A 10,519-nucleotide genomic window follows, 5' to 3' on the forward strand; every position below is an offset into this window, starting at 1 on the left:
AACTGAGAGCAGAATGCCTCGTAGAAAGTGCAGATTTAAAGTCCTTCTTCACTTAAAAATGTGCCTTTTGTTGGAGCTTCACTGTGCAGCACCATGTTTGTGCACTAGAGGGCTGTTTTCACATGCTGTGGTCTCCGTGCTCATCTTAAACCTGAGTTCAATTATTGTGTAGCATCACAACTAGTTTGTCAGCCAACATGCCGTTTATACAGGTGTGATGTCCACAGAATGGCACTATAACTGTGTTGTACAATCACAAGAAATGATCCTTGTGTGTTGAAACTTGAAGCCTTCAGTGGACATACACACTGAGAATACATTAGTAACTTCAAGTAGTAACTTTTGAAATAAAAATGTGCGTATTCATAGGTGGTGTTTTCAATAAAAGAGAGGGAGTAGATGTGATTATGAGATTTTTCAGAATGACTAAATTAATTCACCTTCTTTGTGCATCTCAAATCCTATCAGTGTTTGCATGTGTCTTAAAACATATTTTTTTCAATTGATAAAGAACTTCAGTGTTGTCTCATCAAGCTCCTTAATCTCCATGTTCCTGTGAGGGACTTCAAAGCAGTGTAAATTATGCTTATTTCCTTATTTTTGGTTTTCTGGATTAGTTGTCTCAATTTAAACTTTCCCTCATTCAAGGTGTTGGGACCTTGAATGCACCACGGCCTCTAACTGCGCTTGTTCAAAGTGCCCGGCTGCACTGCACTGTCCTTGTTTCCTCCTCCTGCCTGCAGCTCACTGCGTGTTCAAGGGATGAAGTGTTCCTCCTGCGGCCCTGAACCACAGCCTGGAAAATACATTTCCCACAGGTAATACAGCACATTCCCAGATATTCAGAAGATAGAACAATAGCAAGGTTACAGTGTCTTTGACCTCCTCTGTGAATATAATCATCACCAGGTGAGTGACCCCATGTGTTTCATGCACGCTGAATTTCCCATACACAGAACCCCGCTCATGTGCGGTTTGCCCCGGCGTCTTGTATAAGCCATTTGTCTTTCCGTCTCTCGTCTGTTGTCGGGTAGAACAGGCGTTTAACATCCCACCTCTTGAAGTGAAGTGCCATTAATTTTATCCTTCTTTTCAGTTTGCAAAGCGTCCCTCCAAACAGCAGCCGGCTTGATCTAATTCCTAATGACTGTTGTGAGTGCTGACTCGGCTATTGTAAAACAAATGATATCTCTGCCCTGTTGGAATAATCCTAATCTATTTCAATGGAAGGGGCCGTATTAAAATGACAAAAGGGGGAGGATATATCCATCTCATGATAAATGTGCAAATGTCCACCAAAGCTGAATCAGACACCACATTTTAATGGCCCGATTGCGCGTTCATTTCTCGCCTCATTCTCTAGCAGCCCTGCTCCCTCCCTTTTTAATGCGGAGCTGGTCATATTTTGTCCCAGATTAGTATAGACGCCGGCTGACAGTTGCCTCTGCTCAAGGTATTTAGAAGACATAATTCATTCATAGATCTAGAAGTGCTCCCATTTGTCATCCCCATTTTTTATGCTCTCCACAGTCGCTCATTCCTCTGGGTGCTGGTGTGTGTGTGTCTGTGTGTGTGTGTCTGTGTGTGTGTGTGTGTGTCAAGGGAGATGAGGGCCATGGCAGTTTTCAGCTGATGTATTAGCTGGCATATGCAAGCAATGAATTATCAAGGAGGCAAAGGAGTCAATTATCCTCTCCTAAAGAGGGGCCGGGCCTGTGTGGCCGAGGGGCCCCTTTCCATATTTACCAAATGATTTCACAGAAAGGTACGCTGGGAGACCTGGGGGGAGACAGTGAGCAGACAGCACACACACACACACACACACACACATTCGGCCTCCACCCTCTCGTCACTCTCCTCCCTGCACATGCTCAGTGCCACCTCTTCGGTTAACAAGGACAGGCTGTGACGTTTTGGATCCGAATGGTAATAATCCATTTTATATACGCCAACTCCTCAAACTGATTTGGACTGAGCTGGAATAGCCACCCCGTGACCGTCAGCCATTTTGCCGTGTCCCAATTCTCTCTCCCCTGACTCCCCTCGAATCAAAATGGGGCCCTGATTGACTGTGCCGCTCTGACTAATAGAGTGGATATGGTAAATGAAATACCCGACACTTTCATTCCAAAGTCTCTTACCCCCTGTGTCCCCAGTCACTTTGCCTTGACATGTTTTCAGAGATTGAGCGTTCTATCCTGTTTTTGATGAGGACGAGGTGAGCGCGGCGGCGATGGCACCGATGCCTCAGAGCAGCCGGGACCCTCGAACATGAGCGGCCGAGCTGACAGGGCCTCCGGTGACTGACAGGCCTAACACTTAGGGAAATGAGGTCGTTAGACAGCATTACGAGAGGGCTGATAGCTCGGTAATGGGTTTTAAGTTTGGAATTTAACACAGAAGCCCACCGGGGATGGGTTCCATGTGCAGGTGGGTTCCTCCAGAGTAAAAACAGCAACTCTCACGGGCACCAGGTAGAGCAGGTGCAGAGGGGGGGGGGGGGGGGGGGGAGAAAGGGCGAGGAAAAGAGAACAACAGAAGAAAGATGATCACAACAAAGAACACGAGACAGCGATCTTCTTCAACACAAAGAAACCAAGATGAGGGTTTCAGCACATGGCGGACGACAGTTTCTGGTCCTGCCCTTAACTTTACGGATTTACTGAAAGACTTTTGCTTTCTTTTGCTTTTTTTGAATGTCCACACAATCTCCACCATCCAGATGATTGTTCCTCCAAACTGTTTTAATCTGTTACGGCTCAATCGCAGAAGGTACTGATTCCTAAAACAATGAACGTTTTCGTAAGGTTTATAATTTTGCACGCTGTATGCACACAGCTTCCAAGCTGCCTTGAGTCTTAAGAAAGGGCGTCTAAATTTAGCGCGTAACGATAAACTCTTAAGTTATAAGACATAGGCTAATGCGTAAGGGTGTTAAAACCAGTGGGATAGTTTAGTGGAGATTAAGGGACGTATCAAAGACTTGTGTAAAGCTCCATCAAGAGCTGCGCGGTTGTTTGGTGGGCATCTGCACATGCTTCTTTATATATATATATATATATATATATATATATATATATATATATATATAAATAAAAGGCCAGTTCACGGAGCTTTGGCAGCCAGTGAGTGACTGATAATGTCTCAACAGCACTCCCATTACTTCTTTTGGTGCTGTGAAAACGAATGGTCCACTTTACTGCCACTGTGGACCTTTTAGCGAGTTCTGTTCAGGAGGAAGATTTAGAGGGACGTTACGGCCGTCCGGCGGAGGGCAAGACAACTGGCAGCAGAGGATGAAATGGATGAGGTGCGGGAGAGTGATGACCGTTTCATTCTTTCCCCTCACTTGGTTTGTGGGACATGAATCACGCTCGGACTCTGTGAGAGGGTTAGGGAGGGGGGAAAAAGGTCAGGTTTTCATGGCCAGATTTTTCAGTAGAGCAGATGAGTAGGGTCGGCGATACAAATCAAATCACCCAAGCTTCACAATGTGTTTCGATTCCGTGTCCTGCAGGCATCTCTTTCACGGCACTCTGGAGAATACACACCGTGTTCAACCTCATCAGAACAGCCCGACTGGTCAAGCAGTGATTTCTGGTTTATTAGAAGTAGTGTGTGTGTGTGTGTGTGTGTGTGTGTGTGTACTAGTGGCAATCTTCTCTTTATTTCAAAGTGTTAAGTATCTTTCACAAACTGCTGCTGCTTTAATCAGCATCTGTCAGAATTCATTATGCTCGAGTGAACATAAAGCCTTTCTTTAGAGTTGTGAAAAACCAGAAAAATAACAGCCCCTTTCACTACCTGAGGTGTGGAGGATCGCTGCAGCAGGCTTAAGTGACAGGTAAATTGCAGGTTAAGTGGAGAACACGGTCTTTTAACAAGAGACTCCAGGCTCCTGCAAATCCTCCTTAGTCTTTAATCTGAATACAAAAGGCAGGGGCGGGGGGGATTAAATCTGACCCCTCAATGTTCTGTTTGTTCCAGACTCCACTCGAGGGCCTGCTGTAGCCGGCTGAAGAGTCCCAGGTTTGCATTTCCTTTTGTGCCATGTGGCGGCGTTTAAAAAGAACACCGACCACAATGCTGCCTCGTCATTGGCTAACTTCCCCCGGACAAAGGAAGGCCCCGAGTCACCAGCTTCCCCTCTCACATGCACTCTTATCAAACTTTAGATGTAGTTTGAGTTCTTTTAAAAAGGGACTGTTTATTAAATTGTGGATGAAACGGCGTAACGCAGCATCATTATCACAGTTCTGCCGTGGAGGAAAAACAAATCCTTCTTTATTTAGCAGCAACGACGGTTAGAAAGAGGAGAAGGGGCCGGGGTGAGGCAGGCGGTTAAGGCTTGCCGAGAGAAAGGCGCTTTGGGTTGTCAACGTTTTAGAGGCTTAGAGTCAAACCTATCCGGGCTCAGGAGAGAGGAGTCTGGGTGTTAGGCAGGCAGAATGACTCCTGATAGAAGGAGTTTGCGGCTCAAGTCGAGAGGAATCGTCTTGGCTCCCGGATGAGGCGAGGACTAATTGATTCTCTGAAGTTTCCTGTCGCAGAGCCCGATTACAGGTATGACCGGATTAAAAAAGGAGAGGGGAAAAAAACAAGGGATCTGGAGGAGGGAAATGGTAAAAATCAAAGAGAAAAGAAGATGAGGGCTGCCATAGACGGATCAGCATCACTTAGACGCATTGATGTGCTTGCTTTTGTGTGCGTTTTTGTTTGTGTGTGTGTTTGTTCATGTGTACACACACAACACTGCGGCTGTGTGTGATCTCTATACTCAGTGGCAATCATCAGGTCACATTGCAAGGCCCCTTTCAGCGGCGTGCTGCACAGGAGCACATTGTGTTGTAGCAGCATGCTTCCTTCAATCACTCACTTCTGGTTAACACGTCTCAAAGCCAGAGGCATGTGTCTCGCCTGCCCATAACAGTCCATGACAAGATTGAGTACTGAGGCATGTGGGAGCCATAGTGAGGCGGGCTCTAAGAGAGAGGCCTCCAGGAGAAGGAGAGTTAGGACGCATATCTAGACCTAAGCTGTCATGCGTGCGGCTGTAATGGCTTGTTTAGTGGCAAAGTCCAATCTAGGGCCCCAGAGAGCCATTATTCCTGGAGTATCGATCGGGCCCTACGGCCACCACAGCTCGGGCCCCTGTCCCTGATCCTGTTCAGTAATAAGCGTACTCGTGTCAAGGTGGTAATTATCATTGATCTGTAGCCGCTGTGACAGCGCAGCGGCCCCTTGCTGTGATTCATACCCGGCGTGGGGCTACTGGACTTGAGGCACCAAATCACCAATCTCATAGACGCATGCAGCTTCTGGTGGCACTGCCATGCCCGGTCCTGGAAACAAAGGAGTTCGGAGATGGATTTCAGGTTTTACTTTCTGGGTGGAAGTTTTGAACAAGGCTAATTACCAGCAGGAGAGCATTGCTTGGCATGATGTACCAGAACTCTAACATCTTTACCAACTCTGTTTTCATCTGACAATGAAGTAGCCTGCAGAAAGTTAAACAAACTCAACTTTCTTCCCAGGGGTGTAGTTTTTGTCTCTTTATCCGGCGTCGCTAATGTTTCCCTGTTTTCCTCCTCGTGCTGTCCTTCCCCATGCGTCGGCCAGAACGCCCCCACCTGTCCCCGGGTTATAAGCAGGGAGATCCATCATTAAAGATCTACCTCTGTGTGGTAGCCTGCGGCACAGTGTGTAGGGACACAATGTTAGTGTGCATTCTTTATTACTGTGTTAGCATTGTACTATAAAGTACATGTCCGTATACAACAATGTATGTGGCTTTGTGTTGACTTTTTAATACTTCTGCACAGTGACAAACTGAAATAGCTTAACAAACCATTGGATGGATTGTCGAGGACTTTTGTACAGATATTCACGGTCCCCAGAGGATTAATCCTAATGACGTTGCTGATTCTCTGACTTAGCATTTTGCACCACAGCAGGTCTGAGTATTCAGTATTTATTCTTAATGAGTGAAATACTTATCTACTTGATGTTCTGGCTCACACATTCATTGTTCCTAGATGATGTATCCTAATTGCAATGCTAACCTGCAGAACTAAAGACATTCCCATCAGCTGTTTTTAGTGCTAATTAGCTAATGTGAGCATGCTAACACTCTTAACTGAGATGGAGAACATGCTAAACATTACTGTTGACTGTTGACATTTAGCTCAAAGCACTGCTATACCTAAGTATTGCCTCACCGCTTTTTATTATTCTTTGACTCCAGACAACCATACAGTCCCAAAACAAACTATACAGGACTATAGTTCTGCAGAACTTTACAGTCCATTGCAGTTCTGCTTCAGCTTTACTGGGACGGCTTTTAACATATCTCTGATTGAATCTAATTGAACGACATGCTCACGGTGAACCCCTCCTCTTGTATGTGAGTGAGGCGAGTGAGGACAGGGAAGCAGTGAGAGTCAGATAGGCGACAGACGGACACACGGAGAAGGAGAGAGTTGGTGGGGGTTTCAAGGCAGGCAATCAGTTTTCTTTTTGTGAGCACTGGAGCGGGACTCGTGTCACCTGCAGACCAAACCCCATTTCCTCTGATTAAGTCCTTTGAAATATTCCATTTGTCAGTGTCACGGCCCCGGCGTGTTGCCGCGGCGTGCAGCCAGCCGTGTCTGTTGACTGTGTCATTCTCCAATTTACATCAGACACTGACAACATCATCATGTCCCTAATGTCCCCTTGGCTTGCTCTTGCTCAACCCTTTGCTCGCGCTTTCTCCTTTTTTCTTTTTTTGTATCTCTCTCTGATGCACCTTTCGCTTATCTGCGTCCTCTGCATCACACCTACACATCAGTCGTTGTCTGGATCCATCGGTGACAGTGAAGCCCGAATTGTTTGCTTGTACCTGGGCTCTACGGACTATCACTGTATGCCCCAACCTTAAGGGAGTTTTCCTCTTTTAAAGTGTTGTGTTTTTTGTGTGTGTGTGTGTGTGTGTGTCTGGAGTATCAACATCACTCAGGCCTCAAACTCTCATGCGTGTGATCTAACCCCATTAGCAGTCAATGTCTTTTCAGGAGCAGAGCCGCCATGGTTCAGAGAGGATGGAAATTTCAATCTCCCCTCTATCATTTTCCCTATCATTACTCCATTCACAGCCCTTCCTCTCCACCGCGAGTCCCGAGTGGGAGCGGAGCAGCTGAAAAGGAGGGCATCGTACACTCTGCGCCCAACTTTAATATGAATGGAGCAAAAAAAAAAAGAGAGAGCGGGGGTGTTTATACATTATTAGGGGTCTATTATAAAGCTCACATTTTCCCTCTTCTTTTCATTCCCTCACTCTCCTGACAGGTAGCGGGCGGGCTGCCTTGATGACTAGACTCAATCACCTGTGACAGTTTTGATTTGATGTCACTCTCTGGGTCGCTCTATTTGTTTGAGCAGTTAAGAGGTAATTGTGTGACATTGGCAGTGGAAGACGTGCTTTGGCGGCGCACCCGCTGAACCGAGGGGACGAGACGAGGGAGTGTGGCAATAATAAATGAGGGCTATTTTCCCCAGCATTCACAGACTGTGTGTGTATTGCAGGGGTGTGTGCGTGTGTGTGTGTGTGTGTGTATAGCTGATGGGGGGAACAAGAAGGGGCGATGAGCCCCTCTACCCTGGGGGAATTCAACTGTGAGATGCACATTGAGGTCGCCTGCACCCACTCTGATCATCACTTTCTCCGCTCGGAACGGAATTGTTTCTGTGCGTGGCGGCTTTTTTTTTTTCTTTCTTCTCTCCTGTCAAAGAGGAGTTTAGGTGTCACTCTGAGAAACTTCTGAACCCGCAACACGTTGACAAGCGGTGTCATGTTTTTCATGCTGCTTTTTTTTAGAAGGCTGTTGAATTGTTTTCAACAGTAACCGTATAACTCTGAGGAAGTCGAAACAAACTCATTGGTGTGTACTCGCTGCACCGTGATTGTGTTTGTTTGTTACACGTATAGTGCAACATGATTATAAAAAGGTAAATGTCAAAACAGAAATCTTAGTGATAAAGAGAAAGTCTTTCTCAAATTCTGTGCACTCCTGTGAATTCCAGTCAATGACTCCAATGCACAAAATGAAGCATAAAGTCCGGCGACTACAATCATTTTTCACCTTGTTTTGGTTTTCTGGCCTCAACTTTACTGTTTTGGTTCACTATTCAGGACGTAGTGGAGACTAAAACAAATCTAAAAGTACATGTGGCAGTCCCTCATTCTTTATTACTCGTCGTTTCTCTTTTCCTCATTCATTTTCAGCTGAACGTCACAATGTCCCCCTGAGTTGATTGGAGGTTATTCAGATCACCTGTTGGCTCCTAATTACAAATTGAGAGCAGCTTGGTGCATTTCCCCTCTCGACCAATCAGAGTGTGACGACGCCCTTTCTTCAGGGCTTAAGAGAAGTGTGCACACCCAGGGCATTCTGATCCGTCATTGACTTAATGCAAACCTCATTTCAGACTTTAGGCCCGGTTGAGATTTCCTAAGATTTCGGGTTGACAGTGATTTTTGCAATCTGAAACCTAGCTGGAGTGAATATTAATAAAACACCTTTCCACTAGGCTACCTGCATCAGGACAGAGTTTAGATTGTATTTTGTATGCTTGCCTAACGACGACTTAAAGCCTCCAGGCTTTATTCTGTTGTTTTATTTATTGGTTTCCTTCATGCACATTATTAAAGAGGCATTTTTTCAGTGTGAAGGAACTTGTGAGATTTGTTTCTCTAAGTAAATATGTGCAGGTTTAATCAGGACTGATGGTCTTGTAGCGCTCTTTCCTCCTTGAATTAACCAGCTAAGTGGGTTCGCCTTCTTGCATTCTTCTTCTCTTGATGATACAGAATCTGTATCATGGCTCATAAAAGCCCAAATTCAAAATGTACTGAACATATAAAGATGCAAATAACAGAAAAACTAACCACAAAGCAACACAATAAGTTAATTAACTTGCAGGGAGACGCACACTTTGGGCTGATATGTGCAGAATTGAAACATTTTGGATGTTTATTTTTCCTTTAAGTATTTACAAACCTGCCGATTTTTCTTTTTCTCACTAAGTTTACGGTCACCTTTAGGTCTGCAGCAACAGACACAAACCACATTTTTAGAAACCCCAAAGTAAATCTGATAAAGATTGTGCCTATTGTACAACCACATTGGCACTAAAGTCCTTTCTGTATTCAGTGAGTCTTCAACTCTCCCTGGCTTTGAGTGCCAGAGATAATCTAGAATCCTCCTTTTCTTATGTAGAAGAAGCAGAGAGAAATCGTGGTTGAAGATTGCAAATCTGTGAGCTCCAGCTTTACTCCCCCCCCCCCCACTTTCCCCCCCCCCTCTCTGGGTCCATTCCCTTACACCAGGGGGGAGGTAGACGAGGTGATTTTAGGGAGAACTGGATGTCGTCCTGGTCCAAGAATCATAGAATCTGACTCGGTTGTGTTTCTGCTCTGACCACTGTGCAGCACCAGGATAGTCTTTGGCATTTAAGGTGCCAGCAAAAAGGCTTTCTTGCTCTGCACGTTGAGCTCATCCATTTGTTTGTTATCTCAATCCAGGATTTGGAGAGATACAAAGCTGATTAAACAACAAAAGCATATGGGAAGATAAAGAACACTTAGGTAATGGGTTTAGCCTGCCTGTTTAGCACGCCAAATTCATCCCCCCTTTTTCCCTCGGCTCAAAATGCATTTGTTATTCTTCTCTCAGCCTTGATCCAGATGGGAGAAAAGGGAACAAGAAAGGGTGGAAAAACAACACAAAAAGAGTGAAGAGGCTTTTGGTGACAGTCTTGTGGGAAACCAGCAGTAGGGAAGTGCAGCAGGAGGCAGTTACTGTTGCTGTTGGCCTGCTGCTTGTGCATTTCTGTGTCGAGGCTTTAAATCTGCTGTTTTCACAGTTAATCAATATGAAATAATGTAGCGTTTAATTGCTTTTAAGTGCAAAAGTCTCTTGTAAAAAAATCAATCTCGACTCGTTTGCAAATGTCTATTTGTTTCTTCATTAAGGAGGTGATGTAATGTATGTGGACAAAACAGCAGGAACACCCATCTCTGTAATGCAATCCAATATAAATACTATAATACACATTTTATATTGAGCGTGGGGTCAATATATTAGTCGTTTGTGAAGCTGATACTGTTGTATGCAAATTATTTTACTGTGGCAAATTTACAAAAGGAGTAAATTAATACATTTTGCACAAGAGATGTGACAGGAAGTTGTTTGGATTCATTTCTCTTGCTGTTTTTAAAGATGTAAGATGTCGGAGAAGATATTAACTGACATGGCGTCCAAACAAAAGTCAAATAAATGTCTTTAGGCTTTTCCATACGTCTCTATTTATTTGGGTACATTAGTGTGTTAATGGTTGGAATATTTGCCTAATACAATAAGTACCCATCCTCTATGTGTTCATTGGGTGGCATGTAAACCAATACAGAGCCATTAAAGCCAGGCTTACTCTCCCCTGGTGAACCTGGCTAAAAGCAATCTGAAGGCTTAGCAGTCGCTCT

This window comes from Cottoperca gobio, chromosome 4 (genome assembly GCF_900634415.1).
Source record: "Cottoperca gobio chromosome 4, fCotGob3.1, whole genome shotgun sequence".
NCBI classification, from domain to species: domain Eukaryota; kingdom Metazoa; phylum Chordata; class Actinopteri; order Perciformes; family Bovichtidae; genus Cottoperca; species Cottoperca gobio.